Here is an 18,692-nt window from a genome sequence, read left to right as displayed (position 1 = left end):
ATTTCTTCTTACATCTGTATCTTCTTCTATTGCATTCATTAGTGCATATACTGGTTACTCATCTCATAAAAGATAACATCTTTGCTTACTTTCATCTCATTTGTGGTAGGGTTACAACATCTATAGCCTTTCTACTCTAAAGCATAACCAATGAATATGCATTTATCTATTTTTAGATCTAACTTTATTCTCACTTCATAGGAGCATACACATATCAAATACACCCAAACACTTTCAAGTGAGACATATCTGGTTTTATGCCTATAAACTTTTGTTCATGCATTATACTAGTGGAAGTCCTATTCATAATGTAAAGTGAGACATATATGGTTTTATGCAATACACCTAAACACTTTCAAAAGTGAGACACGTGGTTTTATGCCTATAAACTTTTGTTTAGGCATCATACTAGTGGAAGTCTTGTTCAAACTAGGGGAAGTCATGTTCATAATGTAAACAATAGTTGCTTCTATCAAAAAATACTCCAACATATTCTTTTCAGACATCAAGGCAGCCTGTGCCACTTCCTACTTTTTCTTTCAACAACACCATTCTATTACTAGGGAGTGTACTTGCATGTGAAGTGTCCCTTTATTCCTTGCTTTATCAAGAAATCACCGAACTCATTAGAGAAATTCTCTCCCCCACCATCTGATCTCATGTATTTTATTTACATTACTTTTTACCTTCTTGACCAAGGCTTTAAATCTTTGAAAGTAAGCAAACACCTCACTTTTATCCTTTTTGGCAGAGCCGGCCCCTCACATGCCTCCAATGGGACCCGAGGGGGAGTGGACTTGGCGTGATCCTAGATGTCTCAATCTGAGACAATGACTTCCGTTTCTGCTTGTAACTCTCATAGCTGCCTGCCAAAGATGTTACTCCAAATTCAAAGAGATATAGAGATAGAAATACCCTTACCCATGTATCGCTTCCTTGCTTGCCTTATTCTTACCTCTTACTTACCTTATTCTTACCTCTTACTTACCTCCTTAGCTCTCACATAAACTGAAGCTTTGATACCATAAAGATAATATGAAAAAGACGGAGAGCTTGAGTTTCTTACAAGCAAACACATACACACACAGAGGAGAGAGAAAGACATAAGAGAGAGATGGATGGTTAAATTTTCTTCTATCTTCTTCTCTTCTCTACAACCATAAACTAAAGAGATAAGAGTACATACTATAAGGGAAAGTAATCTCCTACTATAACATATAATGGGCAGTCCATAGTGTGAACCCAACTATATGAGATAGCCTATATTTATGCCATACTCTAGTAATCCAAATATGGCTGTCACATAGTCTATCATCCACTAGTGGTATATCAACTATAATCTCACCAACCATGCTAGTGGCATAAGTGTGGAAGCTATTACCTAGGTGGCTTATCAATATCCATAGCACTAGTTGAGCTCAAAGCATGCCAATTGAAAAAAAAATGAGCATGCATTTTCACATGATAAGAATGTAAATCAAAGATTACTGGATATAGTAAATACTAATGTTTAGGGACCAACAAAGATGGAAAAAAAATAGTATGAGCAAGTGGAAAACTTATATGTCCTTTTCTTCTACAACACTCATCAAAGATGTAGTTCCTAGAAGTGCTTATCCAAACCACTTCAATGTTGACGATGTCATTGTCCTTGAAAAATGTTTGTACATTGCGAATCTGTGTGCTCTTCATGATCTTCTACTTTTGGACCTTTAGTTCTAGATCATTAGCCCCTTTTGGGGCTATTATAGCCTTTGGGGCTTGCACCTCTAGCTCTTTGGCCACTTACTTTGAGGTGGAAGACTAAGATTTTTGCTTATTTTCATCCTTGGGTGTTCCTTATTCTATTGCCCTTTACTTAGCTTGTAGCCTTGTGATGGCATTAAGGGGAATAAGTCCTCTTTGTAAGGTTAACAAGTTAAGGGTGGTCAAAGTGGTGGTAGATGCTCCTGCCCCAAGGGTGATTCACTCTCTTATGATAATCATTGTAAGCATGGTTGAATCTTCACCTATAACGTGTGCCAATGTAAGGAATTACATTGAGATTTAGCATGGGATTTGAAGTGCTTGGCGCACATTGAGATTGGGCATGGGATTCATAGTGCTTGGAGCTAGCAAGGTATTTGGTGCACGATCTCTATGGGGATACTTTGCAATGTGGTGGATACCTTTGCATTGGAAGCATTACATTGGTGGCCTATGTACCATATTGTTGAGGTATCTTACTCTTTGTTGTTGCACCATGGCTTTGAATAGAGAAGCATAGACTATTTAGGGATCATATTGCCTGTTGCTCATATGAGCCTTGGTGAAGAGTGTGCAAATCTGGGAAACCCTCTAGTGGAATTGGATGCCTTGGAGCAGGAAACACGGAGCTAGAAGGGTTTAGGCAATGGTTAGGTGGTTGAGTAACATGAGCAGCTGGAAGCTCAACCATAAAAAATGAGCTTAGTAGATAAGCTTGCGATGGATAAGTGATAATTATGAGCTGATAAAGATGAGCAATGTTAATTGAATTGAGTGTGATCTTGTGGGGAGTAAAGAGCATCACCTAAGCTTGCAAAATGAGGGCTTCATGAAGATTAGGGAGCTATGATAAAATACATGGTGAAGTTATGACTATGGTGTTGATGAAGCTATGGGGGATGTGAGATCCCTGTTCCCACCGAGCAACGGATTCAGGATACTGGCAGCGGAAGTAGCACTTCCACACGAGATAGGGGTCCCACATTCGGGGCCTCACCCACGGATATCCGGATAAGAGACTAATCCGTCGGTTGTTCCAAAACCGAACCCGGAAAAACTTCCTTTACCGGAAAGCACGGGTGATTCCACCAGGAAAACTTTTTACTCTAACGTAGTCAAGATCATTTTTGATCAAGCTGATCCAATTGCATCTTCAAGATACTTGATCAGATCAAGGACGAAACTTGCACTTGGATCATTGGGATCAACGTTTTTTTCCCCATTCAAGAGGCACAGCCGTTGATTCCTATCCATAGAACAATTACTATCCGGGATTTACTTTATCTCTCGTAATAACAAAAGTTGAGTCTCGATTTACGGATCCATCAGTCCAGCCTAACCCCATCCGATCCCATGGGTTAGCCAACCGCCCAACCACTGTAGTGATGGGATCCAATTTGGAATTTGGTTAGGTTTTGTCCCGGGTACCAAGGAAAAGAGTTCCAAGGCCCCCTAGCCGGAAGTTCATGCAAACATAAAATTAGGCACACCACTTACACACCCAATATGAAATTGCCTTTTTTCTTAGCATCAGCTAACTTTAAAACAATCCTTTAATGAAACCATAGTACCACTGATCACAGTCTTCCAAATTATCCGGTTGATTCTCAAATTTTCCATCATTCCTTCATCAGAGTATCTATGGCATCATTGGCAACTAGAACGCTCACCACCTGTCCACTCAGGGGCCGTTCAATAGTTCCTAGCCCATAATACTCGGCAATATAATCACTTATCAAGATGGACTCTCGTTGAAGATCAGCAAGATCAACCAACAGATCCATATAAAGAGCCATGGACTCATCCATTGAAGACCAGCAAGGTCAATCAACCAGATCCATGCCCGGTTTCAGAAAACAACTCTTACTCCTTGTTCCAATATCTTCCTCGACGCACGCGTGGGTATCCTGGGCGACCCAGAGTCCGAGCACCGTATGGTCAGCACCCTCTAGGATCCTTCGCAGGTGACCTAGCGCTTCACTCATAGGCCGCTTCCTTGGCCCCTCATCCACCGTACCGGAAGCTCACCATTTTAATCGCACCAAGGCTGGTCAAGACCTCGGCCGACCTTGCTGCCCGAGACGTCCTCCATTGACTCTCCGTCACAGCAGTTACAACTTTATCAGTTAGGTCTCCACGAGCTTGATCACAAGACGGTCAAAATGCTTTCCCAGCATTCTTGACATAAAACAGTCATTTACAAACAGTCACAAAATACAGTTTCTATATCGAACTCCGTCTTTCCACATTATCCTTCCTCAATCCACATTACTTATTCCACATTCCCTTCATATGTACTCATTCTCATCCATTCATTCATATCAACGACACATTATTTCCCATACACATTCACCTTCATTATTCTTCATACACATCCATGCATACATTCCTTTTCACATCCTTATTCATACATCCACATCCACATACATACATCCATACATACACATCCACATACATACATCCATACATCCACATCCACATATATACATCCATACATACACATCCACATGCATACATCCACATCTACATGCATACGTCCCTACATACACATCCATATGTATACATCTACATCTACATGCATACGTCCCTACATACACATCCATATGCATACATCCACATCCTCATTCGTACATCTACATCTACATGCACATTCATGCATCTTCATCCATACATCCACATTTACATACACATTCACATCCATACATACATCTATTTTTTCCTTCCCATTCATATAGCCCCATACGCCTTCACATCTATTCTTTTACATCACATCCATTTTCACCTTATAACAACCCATATACATCTCATTTTCACCTTATAACAACCCATATACATCTTATCTCATCACATACACTTCTTATCTCATTCCATACACATCTTATCACATCTTAACTCATCTTATCACATCTTAACTCATCTTAACTCATCTCATATACATCTTATCTCATCTTATCACATCTCATACACTTCTTATCACATCTTAACTCATCTTATCACATCCTAACTCATCTCATGTGCATCTTATCTCATCTTATCACATCTCATACAATAAAATAATAATTTATTTATTTTTTTCATTTCTATGCACGAAATTCAATATGATGAAAATAACTTTTTATAATAAAATAATCATTTTTTTTCTTTACAGTTTTATAATAAAATAATAAAATATTCATCTTTTATGCATACCTCTATGCATGAAATTCAATTATGTTAAAAGTAACACTTTTATAATAAAATATTTATCTTTTATGCATACCTCTATATGCACGAAATTCAATTATGTTAAAAGTAACACTTTTATAATAAAATATTTATCTTTTATGCATACCTCTATGCATGAAATTCAATTATGTTAAAAGTAACACTTTTATAATAAAATATTTATCTTTTATGCATACCTCTATGCATGAAATTTAATTATGCTATAAGTAACACTTTTATAATAAAATATTGATCTTTTATGCATACCTCTATGCATGAAATTCAATTATGTTAAAAGTAACACTTTTATAATAAAATATTTATCTTTTATGCATACCTCTATGCATGAAATTTAATTATGCTAAAAGTAACACTTTTGATATTAAATTTTATCCATTATGCATACTTCTATGCATAAAATAAAAATGATAAAAGTAATACTTTTGATATAAAAATTTATCCATTATGTATACTTCTATGCATAAAATAAAAATGATAAAAGTAATACTTTTGATATAAAAATTTATCCATTATGCATACTTCTATGCATAAAATAAAAATGATAAAAGTAATACTTTTGATATAAAATTTATCCTTTATGCATAATATAAAAATTCAATTTTCTCATGATTCTAATGAAATTCTTTCAATTAATCTAGGATGATAATTCCTAGAATATGGTAGGAAATCCTCTTTTCATGCTTTGAATGAATTTATTTTATGTGTAAATTTTTATAAAATTTTGCCATAGCTCTGCTACTATAACTGATAAATCTCAATTATTTTAAAAGATAAGGCTTATCTTTAAGGGAATGATTAGAATGATCCCTAATTGGATCATTAACTCTTAATGGATTAAATCAAAAATAATCATAAACTAAAAGCATAGATAAAAAAACTATTTAATTTGTTCTCAAGCATAGATTAATCTTGGATTAAGGAAAAGCTTTATGAAAAGCTTCATTTGGATTGAGAATGGGTCATGAGTATGACCATTTCTTAAGTGAGAGAGAGAAAAACCCATTAGAATTAAACATAAATAAAAATTTATGTAATTCTTTACTATCATTAATCAATTAACTTCAATAGCATTCAAAAACCATACCAATTAAGCTTCTCAAGCTTGAGAGGGGTTGAGAAGAGAGAAACATTGAGAAATTATAGAAAAGATCAAAATTCACCATACTTACCTTACAATTTGCTTGATTCTTTGTTCACGATAGAGGCCCCCAACCAATCAATTGGTTTAGTATGTTGATGGAGCCACCAATGGGGATTGAAGAAAGAGAGAAGTGTCAAAAACTAGTGAATTATTAAAGAATTCACAGTTCTTGGCTTAGGTGGAGTAGAGTAACAATGCATAAGACACTATGTTTTTTTCAACAAGGGGAGGCTTCGTCTCGACGAAGATAGTGCAAAATCGCCATAACAGAGTTTCGGATTCGAAATGAGTCTGAATCGCACCTGAACACAACAAGAAAGATCTGGATTGCTTGCCACACATTTTTCCATGAATAATTCGAATTTCATGCCTCTTCGGCGCCGTTTGGGCCACTGTTGGAAATTTTTGCCATTTACCACGCTTGTGCATCTTTTTCGAGAACCCGGATTCGGACAGTTAGAAGTTGAGGATCCGGGACCCCATCAGAGAACGGACCACACGGACTTGTGTTAGGGAAGTTGCTCTATGTCCACATCACTCCGTGCATGGATTTGGGCATCGCAATCACTTCTCCTAGCGCGTCAAAGTTGGGTCCTGGCGAAGATAGTGCAAAATCGCCATAACAGAGTTTCGGATCCGAAATGAGTCTGAATTGCATCTGAACACAACAAGAAAGATCCGGGTTGCTTGCCACATATTTGTTTATGCATAATTCAAATTTCATGCCTCTTCAGCACTGTTTGGGCCACGGTTGGAAATTTTCGCCATTTGGCACGCTCGTGCATCTTTTTCGAGAACTCGGATTTGGACAGTTAGAAGTTGAGGATCCGGGACCCCATCAGAGAACGGACCACATGGACTTGTGCTAGGGAATTTGCTCTGTGTCCACATCACTCCGTGCATGGATTAAGGCATAGCAATCACTTCTCGCAGCGCGTCAAATTTGGATCCCGGCAAAAAATAGTGCAAAATCGCCATAACAGAGTTTCGGATCCGAAATGAGTCTAAATCGCACCTTAACACAACAAGAAAGATCGGGGTTACTTGCCACATATTTTTCCATGCATGATTCGAATCTCATGCCTCTTCGGCGCCGTTCGGGCCACTGTTGGAAATTTCTGCCATTTACCACGCTCGTGCATCTTTTTCGAGAACCCGGATTCGGACAATTAGAAGTTGAGGATCCGGGACCCCATCAGAGAAAGGACCACACGGACTTGTGTGAGGGAAGTTGCTCTATGTCCACATCACTGCGTGCATGGATTTGGGCATCGCAATCACTTCTCCCAGCGCGTCAAAGTTGGGTCCCGGCGAAGATAGTGCAAAATCGCCATAACAAAGTTTCGGATCCGAAATGAGTCCGAATCGCATCTGAACACAAAAAGAAAAATCGGGGCTACTTGTCACACATTTGTCCATGCATGATTCGATTTTCATGCCTCTTCGGTGCCGTTTGGACCACGGTTGGAAAGTTCCGCCATTTGGCACGCTCGTGCATCTTTTTCGAGAACTCCGATTTGGACAGTTAGAAGTTGAGGATGCGGGACCCCATCAAAGAACGGACCACACAAACATCACTCCGTGCATGGATTTGGGCATCGCAATCACCTCTCCCAACGCGTGAAAGTTGGGTCCTGGCGAAGATAGTGCAAAATCGCCATAACAGAGTTTCGGATCCGAAATGAGTCCGAATCGCATCTGAACACAACAAGAAAGATCCGGGTAGCTTGCCACACATTTGTCCATGCATGATTCGATTTTCATGCCTCTTCGGCGCCCTTTGCGCCACGGTTGGAAATTTCCACCATTTCGCACGCTCATGCATCTTTTTCGAGAACCCGGATTCGGACAGTTAGAAGTTGAGGATTCGGGACCCCATCAGAGAACGGACCACACGGACTTGTGCTAGGGGAGTTGCTCTATGTCCACATCACTCCGTGCATGGATTTGGGCATCGCAATCACTTCTCCCAGCGCGTCAAAGTTGGGTCCCGACGAAGATAGTGCAAAATCGCCATAACAGAGTTTTGGGTCCAAAATGAGTCCGAATCGCATCTGAAAACAACAAGAAAGATCCGGGTTGCTTGCCACACATTTATCCATGCATGATTTGAATTTCATGCCTCTTCGGTGTCGTTTGGGTCACTGTTGGAAATCTCCGCCGTTTGGCACGCTCGTGCATCTTTTTTGAGAACCCGGATTCAGACAGTTAGAAGTTGAGGATCTAGGACTCCATCAGAGAACGGACCACACGGACTTGTGCTAGGAAAGTTACTCTATGTCCACATCACTCCGTGCATGGATTTGGGCATCGCAATCACTTCTCCCAGCGCGTCAAAGTTGGGTCCCGACAAAGATAGTGCAAAATCACCATAACAGAGTTGCGGATCCGAAATTAGTCCGAATCGCATCTGAACACAACAAGAAAGATCCGGGTTGCTTGCCACACATTTGTCCATGCATGATTTGAATTTTATGCGTCTTCGGCGATGTTTGGGCCACGGTTGGAAATTTTCACCATTTGGCACGCTCGTGCATCTTTTTCGAGAACCTCGATTCGGATAGTTAGAAGTTGAGGATCCGGGACCCCATCAGAGAACGGACCACACGAACTTGTGGTAGGGAAGTTGCTCTATGTCCAAATCAGTCCGTGCATGGATTTGGGCATCGCAATCACTTCTCCCAACGTGTCAAAGCTGGGTCCTGGCGAATATAGTGCAAAATGGCCATAACAGAGTTTCGGATCCGAAATTAGTCCGAATGGCATCTGAACACAACAAGAAAGATCCGGGTTGCTTGCCACACATTTGTCCATGCATGATTTGAATTTCATGCCTCTTCGGTGCTGTTTGGGCCATGGTTGGAAATTTTCGCCATTTGGCCTACTCGTGCATCTTTTTCGAGAACCCAGATTTGGACAGTTAGAAGTTGAGGATCCGGGACCCCATCAGAGAACGGACCACACAGACTTGTGCTAGGGAATTTTCTTTATGTCCACATCACTCCGTGCATGGATTTGGGCATCGCAATCACTTCTCCCGGCACGTCAAAGTTGGGTCCCGCGGCGAAGATAGTGCAAAATCGCCATAACAGAGTTTCGGATCAAAATTGAGTCCGAATCGCATCTGAACACAACAAGAAAGATCCGGGTTGCTTGCCACACATTTGTGCATGCATGATTCGAATTTCATGCCTCCTTGGCGCCGTTTGGGCCATTGTTGGAAGTTTCTGCCATTTACCACGCTCGTGCATCTTTTTCGAGAACCCGGATTCGGACAGTTAGTTGAGGATCCGGAACCCCATCAGAGAACGGACCACACGGACTTGTGCTAGAGAAGATGGTCTATGTCCACATCACTCTGTACATGGATTTGGGCATCGCAATCACTTCTCCCAGCGCGTCAAAGTTGGGTCCCGGCGTAGATCGTGCAAAATCGCCATAACAAAGTTTCGGATCCGAAATGAGTCCGAATCGCATCTGAACACAAAAAGAAAGATCCGGGTTGGTTGCCACACATTTGTCCATGCATGATTCGATTTTCATGCCTCTTCGGTGCCGTTTGGGCCACGGTTGGAAATTTCCGTCATTTGGCACTCTCGTGCATCTTTTTCGAGAACTTGGATTCGGACAGTTAGAAGTTGAGGATCCGGGACCCCATCAGAGAACGGACCACACAGACTTGTGCTAGGGAAGTTGCTCTATGTCCACATCACTCCGTGCATGGATTTGGGCAATGCAATCACTTCTCCCAGCGCGTCAAAGTTGGGTCGCGGCGAAGATAGTGCAAAATCAACAAAGTTTCGGATCCGAAATGAGTCCGAATCGCATCTGAACACAAAAAGAAAGATCCGGGTTGCTTGCCACACATTTGTCCATGCATGATTCGATTTTCATGCCTCTTCGGCACCATTTGGGCCACGGTTAGAAATTTCCGCCATTTAGCACGCTCGTGCATCTTTTTCGAGAACCCGGATTCGGACAGTTAGAAGTTGAGGATCCGGGACCCCATCAGAGAACGGACCACACGGACTTTTGTTAGAAAAGCTTCTCTATGTCCACATCACTCCGTGCATGGATTTGGGCATCGCAATCACTTCTCCCGGCGCGTCAAAGTTGGGTCCCGGGGCGAAGATAGTGCAAAATCGCCATAACAGAGTTTCGGATCCGAAATGAGTCTGAATCGCATCTGAACACAACAAGAAAGATCCGGGTTGCTTGCCACACATTTGTCCATGCATGATTTGAATTTCATGCCTCCTTGGCGCCATTTGGGCCATTGTTGGAAATTTCTGCCATTTACCACGCTCGTGCATCTTTTTCGAGAACCCAGATTCGGACAGTTAGAAGTTGAGGATCCAGGATCCCATCAGAGAACGGACCACACGGACTTGCACTAGGGAACTTCCTCTATGTCCACATCACTCCGTGCAAGGATTTGGGCATCGCAATCACTTCTCCCGGCGCGTCAAAGTTGGGTCTCGGCGAAGATACTGCAAAATCGCCATAACAGAGTTTCGGATCCGAAATGAGTCCGAATCGCATCTAAACACAACAAGAAAGATCCGGGTTGCTTGCCACACATTTGTCCATGCATGATTTGAATTTCATGCCTCCTTGGCGCCGTTTGGGCCACTGTTGGAAATTTCCGCCATTTACTACGCTCGTGCATCTTTTTCGAGAACCCGGATTCGGACAGTTAGAAGTTGAGGATCCGAACCCCATCAGAGAACGGACCACACGGACTTGTGCTAGAGAAGTTGCTCTATGTCCAAATCAGTCCGTGCATGGATTTGGGCATCGCAATCACTTCTCCTTGCGTGTCAAAGCTGGGTCTTGGCGAAGATAGTGCAAAATCGCCATAACAGAGTTTCGGATCCGAAATTAGTCCGAATCGCATCTGAACACAACAAGAAAGATTCGCGTTGCTTGCCACACATTTGTCCATTCATGATTTGAATTTCATGCCTCTTCGGTGCTGTTTGGGCCATGGTTGAAAAATTTCGCCATTTGGCCTACTCGTGCATCTTTTTCGAGAACCCAGATTCGGACAGTTAGAAGTTGAGGATCCGGGACCCCATCAGAGAACGGACCACACGGACTTGTGCTAGGGAATTTTCTTTATGTCCACATCACTCCGTGCATGGATTTGGGCATCGCAATCACTTCTCCCGGCACGTCAAAGTTGGGTCCCGGCGAAGATAGTGCAAAATCGCCATAACAGAGTTTCAGATCGGAAATGAGTCCGAATCACATCTGAGCACAACAAGAAAGATCCGGGTTGCTTGCCACACATTTGTGCATGCATGATTCGAATTTCATGCCTCCTTGGCGCCGTTTGGGCCACTGTTGGAAATTTCTGCCATTTACCACGCTCGTGCATCTTTTTCGAGAACTCGGATTCGGACAGTTAGTTGAGGATCCGGAACCCCATCAGAGAACGGACCACACGGACTTGTACTAGGGAAGTTGCTCTATGTCCACATCACTCCGTACATGGATTTGGGCATCGCAATCACTTCTCCCAACGCGTCAAAGTTGGGTCCTGGCGAAGATAGTGCAAAATCGCCATAATAGAGTTTCGGATCCGAAATGAGTCCGAATCGCATCTGAACACAACAAGAAAGATCCGGGTTGCTTGCCACACATTTGTCCATGCATGATTCGAATTTCATGCCTCTTCGGCGCCGTTTGGGCTACTGTTGGAAATTTCTGCCATTTACTACGCTCGTGCATCTTTTTCGAGAACCCGGATTCGGATAGTTAGAAGTTGAGGATCCGGGACCCCATCAAAGAAAGGACCACACGAACTTGTGTTAGGAAAGTTGCTCTATGTCCACATCACTCCGTGCATGGATTTGGGCATCGCAATCACTTCTCCCAGCGCGTCAAAGTTGGGTTCCGGCGAAGATAGTGCAAAATCAACAAAGTTTCGGATTCGAAATGAGTCTGAATCGCATCTGAACACAAAAAGGAAGATCCGGGTTGCTTGCCACACATTTGTCCAAGCATGATTCGACTTTCATGCCTCTTCGGCGCCGTTTGGGCCACGGTTGGAAATTTTTGCCATTTAGCACGCTCGTGCATCTTTTTCGAGAACCCCGATTCAGACAGTTAGAAGTTGAGGATCCGGGACCCCATTAGAGAACGGACCACACAGACTTTTGTTAGGGAAGTTTCTCTATGTCCACATCACTCCGTACATGGATTTGGGCATCGCAATCACTTCTCCCAACGCGTCAAAGTTGGGTCCTGGCGAAGATAGTGCAAAATCGCCATAACAGAGTTTCGGATCCAAAATGAGTCCGAATCGCATCTGAACACAACAAGAAAGATCCGGGTTGCTTGCCACACATTTGTCCATGCATGATTCGAATTTCATGCCTCTTCAGCACTGTTTGGGCCACGGTTGAAAATTTCCGCCATTTGGCACGCTCGTGCATCTTTTTTGAGAACTCGGATTCGGACAGTTAGAAGTTAAGGATCCGGGACCCCATCAAAGAACGGACCACACAGACTTGTGCTAGGGAAGTTGTTCTATGTCCACATCACTCCGTGCATGGATTTGGGCATCGCAATCACTTCTCGCAGCGCGTCAAAGTTGGGTCCCGGCGAAGATAGTGCAAAATCGCCATAACAGAGTTTCGGATCCAAAATGAGTCTGAATCGCACATGAACACAACAAGAAAGATCCGGGTTGCTTGCCACACATTTGTCCATGCATGATTCGAATTTCATGCCTGTTCGGCACCGTTTGGGCCACTGTTGGAAATTTCTGCCATTTACCACGCTCGTGCATCTTTTTCGAGAACCCGGATTCGGACAGTTAGAAGTTGAGGATCCGGGACCCCATCAGAGAATGGACAACACGAATTTGTGTAAGAGAAGTTGCTCTATGTCCACATCACTCCGTGCATGGATTTGGGCATCGCAATCACTTCTCCCAGCGCGTCAAAGTTGGGTCCCGACGAAGATAGTGCAAAATCCCCATAATAGAGTTTCGGATCCGAAATGAGTCCGAATCACATCTCAACACAACAAGAAAGATTGGGGTTGCTTGCCACATATTTGTTTATGCATGATTCAAATTTCATGCCTCTTCAGCACCGTTTGGGCCACGGTTGGAAATTTTCGCCATTTGGCACGCTCGTGCATCTTTTTCGAGAACTCGGATTCGGACAGTTAGAAGTTGAGGATCCGGGACCCCATCAGAGAACGGACCACACGGACTTGTGCTAGGGAAGTTGCTCTATGTCCACATCACTCCGTGCAATCACTTCTCGCAGCGCGTCAAATTTGGATCCCGGCGAAGATAGTGCAAAATCGCCATAACAGAGTTTCGGATCCGAAATGAGTCTGAATCGCACCTTACACAACAAGAAAGATCGGGGCTGCTTGCCACACATTTTTCCATGCATGATTCGAATTTCATGCCTCTTCGGCGCCGTTTGGGCCACTGTTGGAAATTTCTGCCATTTACCACGCTCGTGCATCTTTTTCGAGAACCCGGATTCGGACAATTAGAAGTTGAGGATCCGGGACCCCATCAGAGAAAGGACCACACGGACTTGTGTTAGGGAAGTTGCTCTATGTCCACATCACTGCGTGCATGGATTTGGGCATGGCAATCACTTCTCCCAGCGCGTCAAAGTTGGGTCCCGGCGAAGATAGTGCAAAATCGCCATAACAAAGTTTCGGATCCGAAATAAGTTCGAATCGCATCTGAACACAAAAAGAAAAATCGGGGCTACTTGCCACACATTTGTCCATGCATGATTTGATTTTCATGCCTCTTCGGCGCCGTTTGGACCACGGTTGGAAAGTTCCGCCATTTGGCACGCTCGTGCATCTTTTTCGAGAACTCCGATTCGGACAGTTAGAAGTTGAGGATGCGGGACCCCATCAGAGAACAGACCACACAAACATCACTCCGTGCATGGATTTGGGCATCGTAATCACTTCTCCCAACGCGTGAAAGTTGGGTCCTGGCAAAGATAGTGCAAAATCGCCATAACAGAGTTTCGGATCCGAAATGAGTCCGAATCGCATCTGAACACAACAAGAAAGATCCGGGTTGCTTGCCACACATTTGTCTATGCATGATTCGATTTTCATGCCTCTTCGGCGCCCTTTGCGCCACGGTTGGAAATTTCCACCATTTCGCACGCTCATGCATCTTTTTCGAGAACCCGGATTCGGACAGTTAGAAGTTGAGGATTCGGGACTCCATCAGAGAGCCGACCACACACACTTGTGCTAGGGGAGTTGCTCTATGTCCACATCACTCCGTGCATGGATTTGGGCATCGCAATCACTTCTCCCAGCGCGTCAAAGTTGGGTCCCGACGAAGATAGTGCAAAATCGCCATAACAGAGTTTTGGGTCCGAAATGAGTCCGAATCGCATCTGAAAACAACAAGAAAGATCCGGGTTGCTTGCCACACATTTGTCCATGCATGATTTGAATTTCATGCCTCTTCGGCGCCGTTTGGGCCACTGTTGGAAATTTCTGCCATTTGGCACGCTCGTGCATCTTTTTTGAGAACCCGGATTCAGACAGTTAGAAGTTGAGGATCCAGGACTCCATCAGAGAACGGACCACACAGACTTGTGCTAGGAAAGTCGCTCTATGTCCACATCACTCCGTGCATGGATTTGGGCATCGCAATCACTTCTCCCAGCGCGTCAAAGTTGGGTCCCGACGAAGATAGTGCAAAATCGCCATAACAGAGTTTCGGATCCGAAATTAGTCCGAATCGCATCTGAACACAACAAGAAAGATCCGGGTTGCTTGCCACACATTTGTCCATGCATGATTTGAATTTCATGCCTCTTCGGTGCTGTTTGGGCCACGGTTGGAAATTTTCGCCATTTGGCCTACTCGTGCATCTTTTTCGAGAACCCAGATTCGGACAGTTAGAAGTTGAGGATCTAGGACCTCATCAGAGATTGGACCACACGGACTTGTGCTAGGGAAGTTGCTCTATGTCCACATCACTCCGTGCATGGATTTGGGCATCGCAATCACTTCTCCCAGCGCGTCAAAGTTGGGTCCCGGCGAAGATAGTGCAAAATCGCCATAACAAAGTTTTGGATCCGAAATGAGTCCGAATCGCATCTGAACACAACAAGAAAGATCCGGGTTGCTTGCCACACATTTGTGCATGCATGATTCGAATTTCATGCCTCCTTGGCACCGTTTGGGCCACTGTTGGAAATTTCTGCCATTTACCACGCTCGTGCATCTTTTTCGAGAACCCGGATTCGAACAGTTAGAAGTTGAGGATCCGGGACCCCATGAGAGAACGGACCTCACGAACTTGTGGTAGGGAAGTTGCTCTATGTCCAAATCAATCCGTGCATGGATTTGGGCATCGCAATCACTTCTCCCAGCGTGTCAAAGCTGGGTCTCGGCGAAGATAGTGCAAAATCGCCATAACAGAGTTTCGGATCCGAAATTAGTTCGAATCGCATCTGAACACAACAAGAAAGATCCGGGTTGCTTGCCCCACATTTGTCCATGCATGACTTGAATTTCATGCCTCTTCGGTGCTGTTTGGGCCATGGATGGAAATTCTCGCCATCTGGCCTACTCGTGCATCTTTTTCGAGAACCCAGATTCGGACAGTTAGAAGTTGAGGATCTAGGACCTCATCAGAGATTGGACCACACGGACTTGTGCTAGGGAAGTTGCTCTATGTCCACATCACTCCGTGCATGGATTTCGGCATCGCAATCACTTCTCCCAGCGCGTCAAAGTTGGGTCCCGCTTATGGCGAAGATAGTGCAAAATCGCCATAACAGAGTTTCGGATCCGAAATGAGTCCGAATCGCATCTGAACACAACAAGAAAGATCCGGGTTGCTTGCCACCTATTTGTGCATGCATGAATCAAATTTCATGCTTCCTTGGCGCCGTTTGGGCCACTGTTGGAAATTTCTGCCATTTACTACGCTCGTGCATCTTTTTCGAGAACCCGGATTCGGACAGTTAGTTGAGGATCCGGAACCCCATCAGAGAACGGACCACACGGACTTGTGCTAGAGAAGTTTCTCTATGTCCACATCACTCTGTACATGGATTTGGGCATCGCAATCACTTCTCCCAACGCGTCAAAGTTGGGTCCTGGCGAAGATAGTGCAAAATCGTCATAATAGAGTTTCGGATCCGAAATAAGTCCGAATCGCATCTGAACACAACAAGAAAGATTCGGGTTGCTTGCCACACATTTATCCATGTATGATTCGAATTTCATGCCTCTTCGGTGCCGTTTGGGCTACGGTTGGAAATTTATGCCATTTACCACGCTCGTGCATCTTTTTCGAGAACCCGGATTTGGATAGATAGAAGTTGAGGATCCGGGACCCCATCAGTGAAAGGACCACACGGACTTGTGTTAGGGAAGTTTCTCTATGTCCACATCACTGCGTGCATGGATTTGGGCATCGCAATCACTTCTCCCAGCGCGTCAAAGATGGGTCCCGACGAAGATAGTGCAAAATCCCCATAATAGAGTTTCGGATCTGAAATGAGTCCGAATCACATCTGAACACAACAAGAAAGATCGGGGTTGCTTGCCACATATTTGTTTATGCATGATTCAAATTTCATGCCTCTTCACAGCACCGTTTGGGCCACGGCGGTTGGAAATTTTTGCCATTTGGCACGCTCGTGCATCTTTTTCGAGAACTCGGATTTGGACAGTTAGAAGTTGAGGATCCGGGACCCCATCAAGAGAACGGACCACACGCACTTGTGCTAGGGAAGTTGCTCTATGTCCACATCACTCCGTGCATGGATTTGGGTATCGCAAAATCACTTCTCCCAGCGCGTCAAAGTTGGGTCTCGACGAAGATAGTGCAAAATCGCCATAACAGAGTTTCGGATCCGAAATGAGTCTGAATCGCACCTGAACACAACAAGAAAGATCCGGGTTGCTTGCCACACATTTTTCCATGAATAATTCGAATTTCATGCCTCTTCGGCGCCGTTTGGGCCACTGTTGGAAATTTTTGCCATTTACCACGCTTGTGCATCTTTTTCGAGAACCCGGATTCGGACAGTTAGAAGTTGAGGATCCGGGATCCCATCAGAGAACGGACCACATGGACTTGTGTTAGGGAAGTTGCTCTATGTCCACATCACTCCGTGCATGGATTTGGGCATCGCAATCACTTCTCCTAGCGCGTCAAAGTTGGGTCCTGGCGAAGATAGTGCAAAATCGCCATAACAGAGTTTCGGATCCGAAATGAGTCCGAATTGCATCTGAACACAACAAGAAAGATCCGGGTTGCTTTCCACATATTTGTTTATGCATAATTCAAATTTCATGCCTCTTCAGCACCGTTTGGCCCACGGTTGGAAATTTTTGCCATTTGGCACGCTCGTGCATCTTTTTCGAGAACTCGGATTTGGACAGTTAGAAGTTGAGGATCCGGGACCCCATCAGAGAACGGACCACATGGACTTGTGCTAGGGAAGTTGCTCTATGTCCACATCACTCCGTGCATGGATTAAGGCATAGCAATCACTTCTCGCAGCGCGTCAAATTTGGATCCCGGCGAAGATAGTGCAAAATCGCCATAACAGAGTTTCGGATCCGAAATGAGTCTAAATCGCACCTTAACACAACAAGAAAGATCGGGGTTACTTGCCACATATTTTTCCATGCATGATTCGAATTTCATGCCTCTTCGGTGCCGTTCGGGCCACTGTTGGAAATTTCTGCCATTTACCACGCTCGTGTATCTTTCTCGAGAACCCGGATTCGGACAATTAGAAGCTGAGGATCCGGGACCCCATCAGAGAAAGGACCACATGGACTTGTGTTAGGGAAGTTGCTCTATGTCCACATCACTGCGTGCATGGATTTGGGCATCGCAATCACTTCTCCCAGCGCGTCAAAGTTGGGTCCCGGCGAAGATAGTGCAAAATCGCCATAACAAAGTTTCGGATCCGAAATGAGTCCGAATCGCATCTGAACACAAAAATAAAAATCGGGGCTACTTGTCACACATTTGTCCATGCATGATTCGATTTTCATGCCTCTTCGGCGCCGTTTGGACCACGGTTGGAAAGTTCCGCCATTTGGCACGCTCGTGCATCTTTTTCGAGAACTCCGGTTCAGACAGTTAGAAGTTGAGGATGCGGGACACCATCAAAGAACGGACCACACAAACATCACTCCGTGCATGGATTTGGGCATCGCAATCACCTCTCCCAACGCGTGAAAGTTGGGTCCTGGCGAAGATAGTGCAAAATCGCCATAACAGAGTTTCGGATCCGAAATGAGTCCGAATCGCATCTGAACACAACAAGAAAGATCCGGGTTGCTTGCCACACATTTGTCCATGCATGATTCGATTTTCATGCCTCTTCGGCGCCCTTTGCGCCACGGTTGGAAATTTCCACCATTTCGCACGCTCATGCATCTTTTTCGAGAACCCGGATTCGGACAGTTAGAAGTTGAGGATTCGGGACCCCATCAGAGAACGGACCACACGGACTTGTGCTAGGGGAGTTGCTCTATGTCCACATCACTCCGTGCATGGATTTGGGCATCGCAATCACTTCTCCCAGCGCGT

The sequence above is a fragment of the Cibotium barometz genome, chromosome 5 (assembly GCF_041138505.1).
Source record: "Cibotium barometz isolate CiBa-2024 chromosome 5, ASM4113850v1, whole genome shotgun sequence".
NCBI lineage: Eukaryota > Viridiplantae > Streptophyta > Polypodiopsida > Cyatheales > Cibotiaceae > Cibotium > Cibotium barometz.
Note: the sequence above shows the minus strand (reverse complement) of the source record.